The sequence below is a fragment of the Rhinolophus ferrumequinum genome, chromosome 20 (assembly GCF_004115265.2).
Source record: "Rhinolophus ferrumequinum isolate MPI-CBG mRhiFer1 chromosome 20, mRhiFer1_v1.p, whole genome shotgun sequence".
NCBI classification, from domain to species: Eukaryota; Metazoa; Chordata; class Mammalia; order Chiroptera; family Rhinolophidae; genus Rhinolophus; species Rhinolophus ferrumequinum.
In genome coordinates this window covers 25423155-25442455 of record NC_046303.1, presented here as the reverse complement: position 1 = coordinate 25442455, position 19301 = coordinate 25423155, and the positions used below count along the sequence as shown (strand labels likewise).

General features: G+C 33.8%; 1 long non-coding RNA gene across 1 annotated transcript in view; it reads left to right on the top strand.

Annotated features, from left to right (window-relative positions):
- LOC117012156 (uncharacterized) overlaps positions 1-18973 on the top strand; it is a 72970-nt gene extending 53997 nt beyond the window's left edge. Inside the window, exons 2-3 of the long non-coding RNA XR_004421136.1 lie at positions 15615-15816; positions 18852-18973. This is a non-coding gene — a long non-coding RNA (uncharacterized LOC117012156). The remainder of the gene's footprint in view (positions 1-15614; positions 15817-18851) is intronic.
- The last annotated feature ends 328 nt before the right edge of the window (positions 18974-19301 follow it).

Below are 19301 nucleotides of genomic sequence, written 5' to 3'. Positions count from 1 at the left end.
TGTAAGCACAATACCCCTGCTGCTTCTGGTTGAGTAGTTATGACAGATAACACCTATGCTGTCCCGTATTCCCATGTTCCTTTCTATTTCCAGGTGACTTTTCAATAATAGAGTTTTCTGTAATAACATTTGTATTAGTGATTAATGTCTCAGAGGATAGAGTTTTTGAGGGCAGGCATAGACGTTACCATTGCAGATGTTGGCCCAGGATGTTTTAAAGGACAATGGTGCTTCTAGGTGCATGCTGACCAGTTAGAATTAGAGTCACCAAATTATAGAAATGGAAAGGAGCTGACAGATCTAGCTTCCTTATTTTTCAAATGAGAAAAATAAACTTCAAGCTTTGACCCAGTAACACAACCAAGCAGGGACTAGAACCTAGGCTTCCCGACTTGCAGCTCAAGCACTGGTAATGGAAAGGTAGGATTCTGGCTTTCCCCTTTTCTTCCTTTGGCCCTCAGTGCTGACCTGCTCACCCACATTGCCATAGAGAACCCTGCTTCTCCCTCTGGACTAAGGAGAAGATGTGGGGTGATTGAGAGAGCTGGCTAGAGCAAACTGATTCTTAAGTATTTTTACAGGAAGATTTGGGAACCCATAAGTAGCTGCACATGAGGAGAGGATTTGTCAGTACAGAAGAATCTAGAATTCATAGTTACCATTCTTTAGTATTAAAAAAACACCGTGAAGGAAAAATCTGGGACATAATTGATTTCCTGAGTTTTTTTGTAATTGTTGTTTCTTTTGGTTTGTTTTGTTTTAAGACTAATTGTGGTCTCATCTAGTATATCTAGTATCTTTCTAGTGATTATCCTTTTGTCCTAAGGCCAATTCTGGTCTTATTACAAGTCTAGTATCTTTCTGAGAAATTTGGGATTATAGTCATAGTAGAATCATTTTCTTAAAAATCCAAGTAGCAAATTTAATATTTTATTAATTTGGGAAAATATCCCGTATTGGCCTCTAATAATTAAAAATGTATTTATGTTTAACTACATATGTAGTATATCAATATAAGCTCATTCAGTCATTGCAGATGAAGCTAAAATCCTCCATTATTACATCCATAATCACTTCTCAGAAATGATAGCTGTTATCAGTTTGGTGGGGATTCTTTCAGAACTGTCTGTAGGCATATATATACATATATACATGCCTGCAAAATACATGATATTGTTTGCTCTTCTTTTAAATTTTTTTTAATTAATTAATTTAAAAAAAAATTAAAATTTTTTTCAATTACAGTTGGCTTACAAGTACAATGTTATGTTAGTTTCAGGTGTACAACATAGTGACTAGACCTTTAGATTATAGCATAGGGTACATAATTTTCTGCTATTTGCTTTTTCTTTTTTTCCCCAACCATAAGTGTTGGAGAATTTTCTATGTTAGCAATGTATAATAGTAATCTGTCATTTATTTAACAATTCCTCTATTTATGGGCATTGAGGTTATTTCCAACTCTTAACAATTATAAACAGTGTTGGAGTCTTACATCCATATACAAACCTTTTTATTCTTATATGCCAGTGACTAGGGTATATACGGAGAGGTGCCATGTCATATAGTAGGCACATTTTCTTATTTTCACAGACATTGCAGATTTCTACTCCCCAGTGACTGTATCACAGCGAATGTGTATGAGAGCACCACTTCCCCTTCACTCTTAGCTATTCTTAGTGTTTTAAAAATTTAGAAGTGGTGACAAATTTGTGTTGCTCGTGATATGAAACGAAATGTTTTTCCTCTCCTGCTATTATCTATAATGTTTGCTGCAGGTTTTTAATGGATTGTCATTTTCCCTATTATTTCTCGTTTACTAAGAGTTTTTCTTGGTTTCTATGAATAGACATTGAAACTCATTTTAAAATTTTTTTCTGCATCAATTTTTATGACAAAAATAGTTGCTCTTTTAAATTTTTAGTGTCGCAATTATAGTAATAAATTTTGTCATGCTAAACTACCTTTCCATTCTTTGAATAAACTATGAATAGTCATGATATATTAATTTGTTTATATGTTGTTGTACTCAGTTTGATAATATTTTATTCAGGATTTTGAATTTATGTTCATATTCTTCTTTTATACAGTTTTTGTCTGATTTTTTATTGCAATGTTAGGAAAGCCTTAGAAAATAAAATGTTGGATAGATTTCCCTCTTTTTTAATAATTTGGATCGATTTTATAAGGTAAGGATTAATTTTGTTTCTTGGAGGTTTAGTAAAACTTGAGTAAAATTGTGGGCATGGTGCTTGTTACGATGAGTAGATATTTGCCTATGAGTTCAATTTCTGAAATGGTACGTGTCTAGTCATTTTCTTTTATTTCTTGAGTTAATTCTGTTAATTTTATATTTTCCTAGCTATTTATTTATTTTATCTAATTTTATTAGTGTGGAGTTGTTTATATTACTCTTATGAGTTTCCAGTTTTACTGTTTTCCTATGCAATAGTCTCCCCTTATCCTCAATTTTGCTTTCCATGGTTCCAGTTACTTAGTCTACCACAGTCTGAAAATATTAAAGGAAAAATTCCAGAAATAATTTATAAACTTTAAATTGCATGCTGTTCTGGGTAGTGTGATGAAATCTCAATTCATCCTGCTCCATTCCACCTTCTCCCTTATGAATTGTCCCTTTGTCCTGGTATCCGCACTGTATATGCTACCAGCCTTTTAGTCACTTAGTAGCCAGCTAGGTTATCATATCGACTGTCACGGTATCACAGTGCTTGGGTTCTGTAACCTTATTCTACTTAATAAGAGCCTCAAAGTGCCAAGAATAGTGATGCTGGCTATTTGGATATGACAAAGAGAAGCTGGAAAATGCTTTCTTTGGGTTAAAAGGTGAGTATACCCTGTTTCTCCGAAAATAAGACCTAGCCAGACAATCAGCTCTAATGTGTCTTTTGGAGCAAAAATTAATATGAGACCCGGTATTATATTATATTATATTATATTATATTATATTATATTATATTATATTATGTTATACTTGACTGGTCTTATATTATAGTAAAATAAGGGTATTATATATATTACATTATATTATATTATATTATATTATATTATATTATATTATATCTTATAGTAAAATCAGACTGGGTGTTATATTAATTTTTGCTCCAAAAGATGCATTAGAGCTGATTGTCTGGCTAGGTCTCATTTTCGGGGAAACATGGTAGTACAATAAAATATTTTGAGAGAGAACACATTTACTTAACTTTTATTATAGTACGTTGTTATAATTGTCCTATTTTATTATGAGTTATTGTTGTTAATCTCCTACTATGCCTAATTAAAATTAAACTGTATATATGAGTAAGTATGTAGATATAGAAAAAAATTATAGTGTGTACAGTATAGGGTTCAGTACCATCCATAGTTTCAGGCACTGGGGGTCTTGGAACGTATCACCTTTGGATAAGAAGGGATTGCTGTATCTTCAAATATTATGTTGAATTATTTTGTGCCCTCTCTCTTTATTAATTTTATCAGATCTGTCTATTTTATTCTTCCCTTTTGAAAATATCAGATTTTATTTTTGCTTATTCTTTCTATTGTATTTTCTTTTTACGTTTAATAACGATTTCAAAATTCAAAAATCTCTCCTTCATAGTATTGATATTCCTTGAAGGTTTGGAAAATTTTGGCTGAGGAATTATCTTTTTCCTTGAGATTCACTGTTGGACTATCTGTTAGTTCCAGCACTATTTGTAGAGCAGGTACAATTACTAGGTAGAGATTAGGGGATCTGAAAACCTTCAATACATGCATTTTAATTTTTGCAATGGTGCCATTTACTTAGATAAATTAGACAACTGTGACTTCGTGTGTGACTTTCCTGCTGTGACTTAGAAATTAAATTTATGAAACAGACAATACTAATGGTGGTGATGGGGGATACGACAGGAAGAGGGAATGGTAGTTTGTAAGACTCTATACATTAATTTTTTTCTTATACCCTGTCTGAGGTGGTCTATTAGAAAAGGGATTACCAAAAATCTTTTAGAGGTAAGACTTTTGACTAAGGTGGTAAAGCAATTAGGGTGAGAAAAAAAGTTAATTTAATGAATGATAATAACAGGTATTGTTTAATTTGTTGGAAAATAGTCTCAGAAAGTGCTGTATGTAAACTGATAAAATCTTTAGGGGCAATTTGGTGATATGTATTAAATCCTTAACTATGTAAATAGGCCAGCAATCCTATATCTCAAAGTGTAAAGGACATAATCAGAAAAATACTCAGAGATGAATATCTGAAAATGTTTGTCAAATAATTATTAATAATAGTTAATAAAATTAAAGCAAACTAAAAATCCAATAGCAGGGAGATTATCAAATCAGTTTTTCCAGGTACATACCCTGATATTTGAGTAATTCAGAACATTAATAGGATTTTATAAAATAAAAATATCCAGTGGCTTATTTTGTTATGTAAATACATCGTAAAAGATTTCACTTAAAATTCACCAGGACTCTGAGGAGTCCTGCAATTAAGATACTTTAACAACTGTTTTTAACTTTGTTTGATCCAGATCACTCCTCTCCTTCCCTCCTCATAATTTAGAACATCTAGAAGAGTTTTAGAAAGTAGTTTAGAAAACTGTTAAAAATTTGCTCAGTTGGTTAGAGCGTGACCTCTCAACAACAAGGTTGCCGGTTCAATTCCCGCATGGGATGGTGAGCTGCGCCCCCTGCTACTAATGATTGAAAACGGCACTGGACTTGGAGCTGAGCTGCGACCTCCCCAACTAGATTGAAGGACAATGACTTGGAGCTGATGGGCCCTGGAGAATCACACTGTTCCCCAATACTCCCCAATAAAATTAAAAAGCAAAAAAAATTATGTGAGATCCAGTCAATGAAACACTAGTAACAAACTAACAAAGAATTTAACAAGGCATATTTATTAACATGGAAAGTCTTAGTAATACATATAATCATGTTACTAACTATATATATATAATATGTATGGATTGTATATTTCTGTGTATCATAGTTATATATGTAATAGGTATTATATATAACTACATATTAAGTAAAATAAAGCATATATAGACTGATACTATTTTATAAAATATTATCTCTATATGACAAACTCATAGGTACATTCTGGAAGGATATGTATTAAAAGGATAATGTGGTAAAGGAATTATGGGTGGTGTCATTTCATTTGTTTTTATGTCTATTTTTAAATTTATTTTTTAAAAATTGCACTGGAAAGGTATTAGTTTGTAGCTGGAACAAAATTTTCCATTAAAAAAATTGTGAACTTTTGGGAGTAATTTTCTTCAGAGACCCCAAATTTCATTACAGAGACTTCAAAAAATATTTTGGATGACAGTAGCTTTACTGAAATAATAAGTACATGACATCTTTCAGTCGATATAGAAATCCAAACAAACTCTGTGTTGATATTTTTGCCCCAAGCGTACTTGAATTGTTAATGAATCTCTACATTCATAATTAATGGCAAATAGAAATTTGCAGGATTCAGAAATAGACATCAGTTTATTTTGGCTTTGGATGAAAAGAAAAAATCTCCTCATGCTTAAATAACTTAAATCATTCCATTAAAACATTTAAAACGTCATCTTTAGCATCATTTCCTTCTTAGTTGACAACTGTGGGTGAATTTGGTTTTGTTCAAAGTGCAGAGCCAGCGGCTTTGAGTGCAATGAAGTGTTCTTCAGGCTGTCTCACAACTTTGTACTTTGATCTTACCCTTCTGTTCTCTTGGCCAAATCCTTCCCTTCCTTTTGTATCCCACAAAGCTTATTCCATATAGGAGGCCTTTGAAGTCAAAGGCACAACAAGATTTGGATAACTTGATTTTTCCACATCTGAGTTTTGTTTTTAAGATTACTTTTTTCTCTGTCCAGATGAATTTTGGTAGACATTAGATGTATTCTCAAGACTCAGGTAGATATGAACCCCAGCAAACAGCTACAGGTGTTTCCTAATGATTTTCTGTGATGAAAGAATAGGGAGGAGGTATAGACATGATGTGTTCATATATATATGGCACAGATTCCAAATATGTTCTCTGTAAAATTAATAGAGGCAAAGCTATAATAAATGCGTTTGCTACAGAAAGCCTATAGGCCAAAATACGGAAAGACCCCCAGAGCCATGCGTTCTTTAAGATTCCTCACCCTGACTAAAATGAAAACTCTTTTTTTATTTTTCCTTAGCTGAAGGGCACGTTCATTTTTAAATAATTTAATCTATTGATCATTTATCAAGCTGTCTTTATTCTCAGGTAATATGATTTTAATCTGTAGAAAGTCAATAAATACCTATGAACAACTATTTTTATTATTTGTGCATTTGTAAATAATAGTTATTAGCAACTTTGGGAAGTCCTTAGTTTCAATATGAAGAAGTATTTGAAATTAATATACATGGCAAAGAGAGATGACTTGGATATCATTGAGTGACTTGGAATCCTACCCATCTGTTCTAAATAATTTTTTCTCACTCTTCCTACATTAGGATAAAAAATACATTTTATTTGAACATTTTTGTTTATGTCATTAAAGAGATTTCCTAATGTCTGGGCCAGTTGTACTGCTATCCAGATATCATTGGCCTATTTGGAGACTGTGTTTTGGAATTAATACTGCAAATTTATTCATATTGCAATAATGCAACTTCGCAACTTACTGTTTTAAATTTTACTGTGATGCAGATGGTTTGAGTGGGCAAACATCCATCAAACACCTGGGGTTTCAACAAATTGCATTAAAAGGCACCAGGATTTTATCCAGTCTCCAAATAATTGTAGTTTTCCCCCAATAGAGTTTAAAATAAAGGTATTTATGTAAAATATTCAAACTTAATGTTTAAAATAATTTAAAAAACTTTTCCAATGTAAAAGAGATATTCTCCAGGGGATAAACGGCAATTTTCTAGAAACTTGCAAGGTTTCCTATTGAGTAACTTTGGATCATTTGTGATAGTTACATCATTCCAAATGATTATTTGCACAGATAGCCATATGTAAGCACAGAAAAACAAAAAGTTTCTACATGAGAAAATTGTCAATTGATGCTTTAATTGCATCATACTCATTACTGATTTCTTTTCATTTTATTCCAAGACTAGATAATTATACCCTTTGAGGAGACTTAAAAATTAATGCAAGTTTTAAGAATTTTGGAAAGATGCACAAGAAACTTTAAACAGTATTTACTTCTGTGGAGTGAAATTTCAAGGTTGTTTGGGTAAAAGAGATTGTGATACTTGATTTTTACCCTCTGAACAGTTTGACAGTTTTACTATCAACATATTTTACTATCAACATATTTATAATGAAATAAGTTAAAAAGTGATCCTGGTGTGCTATTGGAATTATTCCAGAGAAGAGAAAACATCATATGCAGTTACCCTTTATTGGCCTGCAAGAATCCAAGCATAATTATATTTTAATCTTAGTAATTGTCATTTGGGGCAAGTTTGCAGAAATCTCATTGTGTATAGGGGAGAGTTTCTTCCTGAAGACATACTCGTATGTGGATTTCCTACCAAATGACTTCTGTCCCATTCCCATTGTCAAATAAAACTGGTAATGAAATTGTCAGAGGCTGTGCCACATAGATATAGCCTATACCTAACTTGATATAAATGATGTTATTGTTCAATATTTATAACTTTTTTGGTGTCCTGCTGTAGGGAGGAAAAAATAATTTTCCCCTTACCCTTCTAAGTTCTCGGCTGAGACCTCTGTAATAAGAGACATATTAACAAGAGAAAAACAAACAGAAGTTATTAACATGTACAAATCACATAGACGTGGGCGCTATCCAGAAAAAAATGAGTAACTCAAACAGGTGGCTTAGAATTCAGGCTTAAATACTATCTTTATAGGTAAAAGGGTGAGGAAGTTTAGACCTCTTAAGGGAGAATAAATAATTTTTAGGAAAGATGAATGGGCCCTTAGAAGAACAGATAGGCAGTATGATATTTGTGGCAAAGTTTGTCTGAGTGTTCTGTGGACTTCCAGTTTCCTCTCCTGTGATGAGAGTCAATCTTCCCTGGTTGATGAAACTGTTAGGGAGGCAATTTATGATAATTGAGTTCTTTTGGAGGGTCTGTCTTTAGGAAGTTAATGGGAATTCAGAGAAAGCCTCACCCTGCATTTGTTGTTTTTCAAGTGCTATAGCTCAAAATAATCAGTATGCCAAAGTGTCATATTTTGAGGTGGCATATTGTGCTACCATTTTCTGCCCTAGAGAATAATCATAATTATGTCACAAATAGGTGATTTAATACCCTCTATTAGGGGCTACTTTCCAAGGTCAACAGAATTCTGTGTAGAGCTAACTGTGGCTCTCTAGTAAACAAACCCTTACGTCCTAAGGAATTTTTACCCTTTTGTACTTCATCATAGTTTTCTCCTAGATCTGGAGATCAGATTTTAACCACAGTACAGCATAAAGAACGCATTTAATAGTATTTGAAGGAGTTGGTCAATGTCCCTAGACTGATTAAATTGATAAATAAATATGTAAATATAAATGCAATAGCTAGAAAAATTAAAAAATGAATCTAGTTTAAAAAAAATCCTTCTGATATGCAAGGAATAATTCCAAAAGAATTTGCAATTGATTTGGATTTTTTAAAATGCACGTGAATTTTCAATTACTATTACAAAGTTATTCCCAATGTTAAATCTCCAAATTTAGAAAACCATCAGTGTTGGATCTAAGTTCACATTCATTAATAAAACCTCCAGAGCAGACGATTAATAGCATTAATGGAGAACACTTCCCTACAGGGTCAGTGTAATCACTGCGTAGACATCAAGACCCAAAGAGTCACCTGCAGATGTCATGTTGGTCTTTAATCACCAGAAAAGCCTGCATTGCTGTTCTCATCTTGGTATTCACATGACTGCACCAGTAGCACAATGTGTTCTCCATGGAATGCTTTTTGGTTTTGTTTTTTGCTGCTACATCTTCAGTGAAGGAAAATGCAATGCTATGTCTCTCTCTGAATTTGTCTTTGGGATACTGTCACAGTATTAAATGTAATGGCATGTCATTTTGTGACACCAAACAATCTATTCAAAACTTTAAGGGAAAACAAGCTGCTTTTTAATCAAGGGACATGACCAGTTCTGTAAGTGTTTTGTCGTGTTTATTCTTTTTTTGCATTTCGGAAGTCATTCCATATTTGAAATATTTCCCTGGATATTTCTTCACTTAAAAAAATACATGAAAATAGGTCACATTTAAAAATATTTGAAAGAGTAGTAAAAATTATATACTTATATTGGTGTTGATATTAAAAATATGGTTATTCATATGCACAATCATTGTCTTTCTTCACATGGGCTTTATATCTGAGTGGTTTTCATAAATATTAGGGACAAAACAGAGTTCAAATTGAAGTTATGGATTATCTAATTAATGCAGTCAAAAACCTTATAGTCATACTTAAAATGGCCCCAAATGAATATAAATGAAATTTCTTCATTGTAGATAAAATTCAACCACCATTTCTGGACTTACTGGCTTTCCTGCCTACTTCTCAAGGCAGCTGTTACCTTGCACATATTGCGTTTTATTCCAGACCTTTTTATTCCCTATTCAGAACTCATATGTAGAGTCCCAAAAGTCATTAAAAAGAGGTGAACTTGTGGTAGTTTTTCACTAAGGTTGTTACTGTATTTAGACTTTATGTGGAAATTATTTTTCTCTGAAACAATAAAATAAAATCTTTTTCAGTATACTGGGCCTTTGCCATTAAAAAAAATTTTCTTTAGAAGAAATAAAAGCTTGAAAGTAATAATAGCAACAATTTCTTTCTTCCTAAACAAAACAAAAAGAATAGTTACTGGCTGAATTGTAGACTCACTTTGTAATATAAAACCTGTATAACTCTCTTTTTAAAAATTTGAATGATCTCTTCATTTGACATAAGATTGTGCATGAATTCTTTTTCTCATTGTTATTTGTTTATGTAATATTTAATGATTAATTATGATTTTTTTATAAATTAGTTCAGGAAAGAGGTTTTCAAGTCATAACTTTTCCCAGAACATACACACACACACACACACACACACACACACACACACACACACACACACATTCCCAAAAATGAATGTGTAGGGAATAAAAAATGATTTAAGCCCTTTTGTTATAAACAAGCTATTTGTGAGGAATTTCCCATCAAAAAAAATTTCCTCTCTTCCCGTATCCCCTTTTTTCCAGGATCTATTTTTTATATCTTCCAGAAAAAGATATCATTATGTAGTGTCAATATGATCAAGATACTAAGGAAAGATATAGAATAGAGAAACCAAATCATCCAAATGTGGTATTTAGAAAGCAGAATACATACAAATAAACATTTTATTAAAATATATATACATGTATGTTTAAAACATACTGCTATGCATATCAATACTAATAAAATATGGCCTACCCCATAGGGGAAATATTTTGACCTAGTAGTTGATACTCAGAATGGCATAGCCATCTAGTTGCTATAATGCACATAGCTACTTAGGATGATAAACTCTGGTTGCTTAGCCACAATGATAATATCTCATCATTGAGTAGTATTTTTATAGCTTACATAGTTCTTCCATATTTCAAATAATATTATAAAATAATTTTGTTCTCCTTTTGCAAATGAGAAAACAGAGACTGGCTGATTGCATGTGTTCTGTGGGGTTACTCACCAAGGAAGTAGCAGGGCTATACCTGAACCCCAGGCTTGTCTAAATTCAAAATTTTAGCTTTTCCTCTAACTCATACTGTCTCAATGGTGCAATAAAAAGTCCTGAGTCATTATTAATGATTTGACAATTAAATTATTGGCAAGGACTCTAATTCCTGAGATGTGCATTTTTAGCTCTGTTATCTTTCTTGTCTCAGCCAGTCATGCTTAGTTTTGTCTGCTTTTGCACTACCCCACATGTAGCAGTCGGGAATTTAGTCATGGCTTTATTGGGTGACCTGAATGGAATATGGGCCATGAAGTCCACTCAAGGTTTCTGTTCCTGGATTTATATGGAGGGAAAAGAAAATGATCTGTGCGACATATGACTTCTTTAAAGTGACTCAGAATTCTAGCCTTATCTCAGCCCTGTTCTGTGACTTGGAAGAATTCTATCACCATTGCTTTTTAATATTCCCTAGGGAAGTATATAACTGGTTCTGAAACTGGAGGGCTGAGGGTTGAAAGATGAAAACCCTTTCTGTGAGAGGAAGTGTAGTGCAGCAATTAGGAGCTGACTCTGAACTTGGGTTCCACTTCCGGCTCTGCTGCTTTCTAGCCCTGTGACCTTGAAGGTGTGTAGTATTTCAGTTTCCCCATCTGTACAATGGGGACCCAATAAAAAAAAATAATACCTAGAAAGCCATTGCCAAGACCAGATGCGTTAATTTCTATGAAGGGCCTATAATGGTGCCTGATACACATGTGCTATATAAATGTTGGATATCATTTGACATTGGAGACATTTTTGTGCACTTGAAAAAGCAGTGGCACAGCATGTCTTTTTGATGCCTAAAGATAATGTTCAAAAGTATGGTGAGAGCACACTTATGTGAAATATACCCAGATTATTGCACACTGGAATTGGATTATCATGTGTAGATCAGAACCAAGTATTTGTAGATGATAAGTGACTTATATCCAAGGGATATCATTTGCAGTGACTGAAATAGTGCAATGGAAGTGTTGGGTGAATGATTTACAAATAGTTTGTTAAAAGCACAGAAAACAAAACACAAAAACTTCTCTAGTTCAATATCAGTCAACCAGCAAGTGTATATACTGGTTGAAGACTTTCAAAAGACTGTTAATTTATCATGCTGAAATCACATGCCAGAAGAATCAAACAGGGAAACGATGCTTTTGGTGATCTACCAACTTCTTACTTAAAAGTCTAAATGAAGGGATGATGCTGTAAATAAATCCATTTTTGGAAGGAACTTCTAAGTCTATATCTTTCTGTTTATTCAGTCATCTGAAAGCCCAGTGAGAGACAGCTTGCTATGTTCACAATGCTGCCTGTGAAATGGCATGGGTTGGCCTGAGTTCTGTCTGCTTGAATGCAGCTCCATTACATGCAAATGTGTCAGTTTAGACATTTTAAATTTCCCCACACTCAGTTTCCTTATCTGTGAAAAAAAAAAAAGGAAAGAATAAAAACAATCATGAGGATGATAATACCTACCCCATAAGATTGTTTTACTAATTGGATGAAGAAGACTCTATATGAAAGTCTTAGCTTTGTATACAGTTTAGTTTAGCTCTTATAAATGACTTATTTAATCTCCCACTCTTGATGCTATTTTTCTGCTGTTCCCAAGACAGGAATTTGGGGATCATGTCTATTTATTTTGCTCTCTTAAATCACTCCTACTCCTCTCAGTTGTTTTGCTGGGATCTTGCCAGTGATACGTCCGTAATCTATCTTATAACTAGCCTGTTGTTTCTGCTTCCATTTTTTTCTTGATGGAATTTTCCAATAACCTCTTACTTGATCTCCCTTCCAATAAGTATATATTGTAAGTACTTTAACTAACTACTTATAGGTGCAAGGGTTGTGTTTGTTTATCTTTTTTATGTTTGTAACCTTAATGCCATCTCAGTGCCTAACACACAGTAAATACTAAATGCACACACACACACACCCCTTTTTTTCCCTAAATTAACAAAACAGTGAAATTCCACTCACCATCACTAAAATTACTCTTCAAAATGTAAAATTAATCACCTTATTCCCTGGCTATAACTTTTTAGAGGTCTCCCATTTGTATTAGTCAGGATTCTCCAGAGAAATCGTGACACAAAATTAACGGTCACATCATTGCTCAGAGGATAATGTCAAACCCTTGGCATGGAATGTAAGGCCTTTCATGATTTGGTCTCTAAGTGTTTAACTGTACTCCGGCCATTCTAAAATACGAACAATGCCGCTCATGAGCCATGCATCATTATCCCTCGGGACCATGACACCTCATGCATCCTCCACACCAAAGTCTCTGTCACCTTATCATTTCTCTTTAAAACTCATTTTTAGTAGATTTGTTTTCCCCCTTTTTAAAGGCGTTCATGTTGTTCTCATTCTGCCCTCATTGGAAGATTTTGGCCTCTACTATCCTGTGCCCCTGCTGTCCCACGTGCGTACTCCTAACATGAACTCCTAGCACCACTGTAATGATTATTTTGTGGTTTCTTCTAGAGCTTTCCTGGGGGCAAGACTGGATTTTAGTCCTCTTTTTATTTGCCTCTCTAGTAGGAAGAAAAGTTCTTAAAAGGTGCCTAGTTAATGTTGTTGAATGTATTCATGGGGAAACAGTGAGTTGATGATTTTTTAACAATAGCACACAACATTTTTCTTATTCTTGTTATTCAGCTTTTCGATTTTTTTTCTCTCTTTCTTAGAATCCAGAATACAAATTGAGTTGTTGCTATTGCAAGGAACCATCCATTGCAAATGTGATGGAGTTTGAAATTCTCAGCAATGGAGTGTGTTCTTTAAGCCTCCAGAAGTTTCTATCGCATCCTGGCAACACCTCTGAGGGTTAATATATTAGTATAGGCTGGTCTGTTAACCGGGATAAAAATCTCAAGGGAATAAGAAGAACCTTAGAATAAAAGCAGGTCATGAATGACAAGAGAATTATAATTTTGACAAGTTTTTTGATCCATGTGTTAAGCAGCATGATTTTTAAGTTTTCAATATACACATAAGTAAAAACATAAATTTATGAAAGAGCCATAGACTCAACTACCCATGACAATGATAAATAACCTCTGAAGAACAGAAGGGCACAAGGGAAATTTTCCTAATCTAGCAATATGGAAATCACATAAATATATGCTGCAGGAGGGGGCATGCTAACAAGCAAAATAATCAAAGGACTTCTGAATTTTTTAAGTTAGATGTATGGGGAATAGCTCCTTTTATCTTCAGGTGTGAACATAAGAGAGGAGACAGAGCCTGGCATCTGCTGGAGGCAATGATTCTAGTCTTATTAAGACGGTTTATTTGAGAGAATGAAACAAGCAGGGCAAAAGAAGCAAATAGAAATGTAGGGGGATGAGGAGAGGGAGGAGAGAGAGAGAGAGAGAGAGAGAGAGAGAGAGAGAGAGAGAGAGAGAGAGAGAGAATGCACTGGATCTCAATGTCTTGGTTTTGGTTGCCCCAAGGCCTATAGTTTGATTAATAAGCCAATAGTCTCTGTATTGACTAAGCTAATTTTAGCTGAGTTTCTGTTTCTTACAACTAATGCAATCCTGATTAATATGATAGATTATAAATTAGCAACTATGGGGTCTTATATGTTTGATTGAAATAAAATGGAAAGTGAAAAATTAAATATCTCTTGAAGTAATTGTAGGACAATTATTTAGTTTTGCTGTTACTATCTTGTTTTCTAATTGTTTTGCCTATTATTGCATAGTATGAAATTATATATGCAAAATGCATTATATATAATATGTATATATTAATTATACGAAACCTATTTACAAAGAATTCCATAAACATTAATGTGTTCTGTAGAAGCAGCAAGATCTTGCATTATATTTTAAATGAGTGAAGAAAAGAAAAACAAAGCCTTGATTTACCAGGATCATGATGGAAGGCCTGTATCTTTAAATATAAATGTGTACTCTCTATCCTACAATAAGCCATTTTATTCAAAACATAAAATGTTAATGTGAATTTGACCTTTGAAAAAAGCAATGCAGTGTTTTTTTGTTATGGTTGTTGCTGCTGGTATTTTAATCACAACATATAGAAAAATGTGTTCTCTGAAATTCTGCTTCTAAAGTAAAAAATGACAATTAAGGCACCTATTCTCAAATGGAATATGAATATTATAAACAACATAACAAAGATTTTTTTTTTAAAGAAACAAATGTTTTTAAAATGTCAACTCCCTAAAATTAACCAATGAATTTAGGGCTAACCAGTAAGTTTGGTACTTGTTGACTTTTTTCATTTTGTTTTGAAACCAGTCAACATGAGCTTAGTCATATAGATTTCTTGTCACACCTCAGCACATATAAAAATATAAAAATATAAAAATGTTTCGTGTTTTAGTTGTCTCTACCAGGTTATGCCAAACTTCAATTAGGTTTTAAGTAACAGTGAATCAATTAATTAAAATACAATATGTACTTATAAGATCTAATTCCAGAGGGTTCAATGAATTGGGAATGATATATTAAGAATTATATTAAAGCCATTTGTATTCTGGAAACAATATCTTAAAATAATTATATAAAACTTCAATGAGAGGAAATGGAGCATCAATTAGGTAACAAACTAAACTAAAAGGGCATCACTCAAAATTAATTTAAACAGAGAAAACACATCCAATATCCCCCGTGCCTGTGAATTTTTTTGGGCGGAGGGGATTGCCTATAGTAAACATGAATCAAATTTGTAGGTCCCCCTCCATCCAGATCCCTCACAGCACACTCCTCGTGCTCCCGTAGGGACCTGAGATTCCCTGACCCTGGGGGGCCACTCCCCTGGGCCTCATGTGGAAGAGTGGATGCTATGGGGCCCCTTGAAAAAGGTGAATTTGAAATTCTAACTCAACCAATTTTTGTCTGTTGTGATTTTCGTTCTTTAGATTCTTGAGCTTTTTCTTGGTCAACAGAACTGCCAACTGACTTTCTTGAGCTACTTTTTTCATGTGAACTGATCCTGCTTTGAAGGAAATGGTGCTTTCCAATTTTTTTCCTCCCAGTATTTGACGAGTCAAAGTTTTGATATCCGAGAATAAAGCTATTGTTTTTATACACATTGGGAAGTTTCTCCTCTGTTTGAAAGCGGTAAGTTCCTTCATTGGTTTTCTGTAAAGTTGCACTTCATGTTCTGGATATACTGTGTTTCCCTGAAAATAAGACCTAGCCGGACAATCAAATCTAATGCATCTTTTGGAGCAAAAATTAATATAAGACCCGGTATTGTATTATATTATATTATATTATATTATTATATTATATTATATTAGACCAGGTCTTACATTATGTTATATTATATAAGACCTGGTATTATATTATATTATATTATATTATATTAGTATTATTTATATTATATTATATTATATTATATTATATTATATATTATACCAGGTCTTATAGTAAAATAAGACCGGGTCTTATATTAATTTTTGCTCCAAAAGACACATTAGAGCTGATTGTCTGGCTAGATCTTATTTTTGGGGAAACACGGTAGTTCAGGAAGTGTCCGGAGTTTAGCTGAAGTCTTTGAACCTCACTTTAAAATTGTGAATTTTCACACTGCTCTGGTTGGATACTTGTAATTTGAAGTATAAGTAATTCTTGCATTTGAATTTCTTTATGTCATGTTAAATATATTTCTTGTTTTTCTTCTTCGACTTTTTAAAAGGTAATATTAAAGTTAAAATTGAAGTTTTCAAGCGTTTCTTTCTGTTCCTTCAGAGCTTGCACTCTTTCCTACCATTTAGTATCTTCCTAGGCAAGCAGCTTTATGCTTTCCTGAAACTAAAGATTTTCTTCAAAACTATTTCTTCAAAACGTTTTGCTCTCTGATGTTAGCCTACTTTGTTCCAAAAAGCCCGGAAGATATTTTTGGCCTTAATGACTTGGGACTGGAGAGTTTTGGTGTCTTTTTGAGTGACTATGTCTGTCCTTCAATGAGCTATCTTAACTCCATGAAGTGACATTTTAGGGGACTTACTGTTCTGTTATTATTTGAGAAGGTCTACTGTGTTCCACCAGGGAAAAGGTAGACCTGTCACCTCTTTACTAAGGACTGCCAAACAGAGTTCACAACTTCAGAGAACTTGCCTCCACTGCAGGTGACAGGAGGGCTTCTGTAATGAGTCTACGAGCTCAGACAGTTAAGACTGTGAACTTGTTGCAACTTTATTGCTAACTTTTTTTTGATATCAGAGGGATTATTCATTATGAATTTGTACCAAGTGGACAAACACTTAACCAAGTTTACTATTTGGAAGTGCTGAAAAGGCTGCATGAAAAAGTTAGATGACCTGAAGTTTTTGCCAACAATTCATGGCTCTTGCATCACGACAATACTCCCGCTCACAATGCACTGTCTGTGAGAGAGTTTTTAGCCAGTAAACAAATAAGTGTATTGCAGCACCCTCCCTACTCACCTGATCTAGCATCAATGACTTCTTTCTTTACTCAAAGATAAAGGAAATATTGAAAGGAATGTATTTTGATGACATTCAGGACATTAAGAGTAATATGATGACAGCTTTTATGGCCATTCCAGGATAAGAGTTCCAAAATTACTTTGAAGGGTGGACTAGGCGCTGGTGTTGGTTCATAGCTTCCCAAGGGGAGTACTTCGAAGGTGACCGTAGTGATATTCAGCAATGAGGTATGCAGCACTTTTTCTAGGAAGAGTTCATGAACTTAATTGTCTGACCCTCCCACCCCCCATCATATTCTCACTGATTTTATGATACTTTTCAATTTGGGCAGACAATTTTGGGATGGCTTCTTTTCCCTCAAAGTATACTGATATTTTATTGTACAATCAAAGCAGTGAATATCAGAATTCTGAGGGAAATTGGACCAGACTTGAGCCTTGTGTCCATAATTTAGACAACATCACTGAACACCTGCCACAGTACTTAGACTAAGGGCATTTTTGTGGCCTCCCTGGTTCCAGTGGGCACTACAACTCTGGCTCTGACTAGTAGCTTATGGGCTATAACTGCCTTCCCAGAACGCTTGGGTGTTCTACCTCGAATCATCAGGTACTGACAACCAGGATAGACCATTAGTGGGGCTACAAGAGGGATCCATGTTTAAAAAGTACTGCTCTCTAACTTTGCTCTAGAACTGACAAATAGAAAGAGTTTTATTTGTACAGTGCATTGCTAAGAAAGGCCCATTGCCATCGGAGCAGACAAGCCCATGAGCTGTGAGTACTCTAGGCCTGCCTGGACACACAAGAAATCTGGGGAATCTAAGCAGTGTCATGCCCAACCCAAACCTATAGAACTGAGAGTAAATAAACCTATGTTTCGAATCCTGGTTCTGCCTCTTCAATAGCTTCATGACCCGGGATTCAAAATTGTAACCAATATTTGAGAAAAGCGATACATATCATAAAACATCTTCTTATAGAGTATCTTATTTAAGCTCCTATCCTATGAGACTGACCGTCCTCTAAGGTTATAAAATCTCTTTTGACTGAAAACCTTAAGCTTAGGCTAAATGGCTTGTCCAAGGACACAAACTATTAAGTTATAGGGTTGAATTCTGCAACAAAATAATTCGACTCCAAGCACAAACTTGTTTTTGTTTTTGTTTTTGTAAATATATCCTTAGTATGAACAGCTCCACTCTCTCACCCTTTCAAAACAAGAATTTATTAAATAATTTCTAAGGTTAATTTAACTAAAAAATTCAATAATTCCTTCATTAATTTTGCCTTTTATTATAGTACCTAAGTGACCATTTTTGTGACATATTATTTACCCATTTACTTAACCAGCTTAATGGAAGAACTTAAGTTCTAATGTCTATTATCCACTCCTTCATTACTTTTAGTTGCTAAATCGCAGAAGAAATATGGAGCAACATCATTAAATACTACTAATAACCTGCTTTGTTTCTTTTTAAACTTTAGTCCACGGGATTATGTTCAAGAGATATTTTTAGGAGAAATTAGAATCATTGTTAAAAATAATTTAATATCTTGAAATTAATTTTCTTTTTCTTGGGTATAGATTTCTAGTTCTTTTGGCTATACATAATAAATAGGTAATTCTAGCAACAATTAAATGTATTTAGCCTCCTAAAAACAGAATTATTTGTTTTATTCTATACCTATCTTTCCACAGAACATTTTGAGTTTGGCCATGTCCTACACTCTCATCTTTAGAGACCACCAGGGATTCTGTCTTCACCATGATTCAGGACCAACCAGATTTTTAAATGGCCTTCACTGTCTTAAAATACCCATATTTCATACGGTAAGTAGAGTTGAATTGTTCCAGATAAGCATTTTGGATATCCTTCCGCTCTTTTACTGCCTTCGTTGTATTTATGTTTTGTTTTGCTTTATGTTTTTGTTTGTTTGTTAATCCCCAAACTCCCCACCACCCCCATTCCCTCCACAGGCTTTTAAGCAATTGTAAGTCAACCTGTCAAAAAAATTGTTTTATTTACCTTTTGTAGTCTTTTTTTCCTCATGGACCTAGCATAGTGCTTTGTATATACAAGTTTATTGAATGTTTATTAAATAAAAACAAAAGAGTTGGATTACTTGTCTGAAACTAGAACATTTCCCT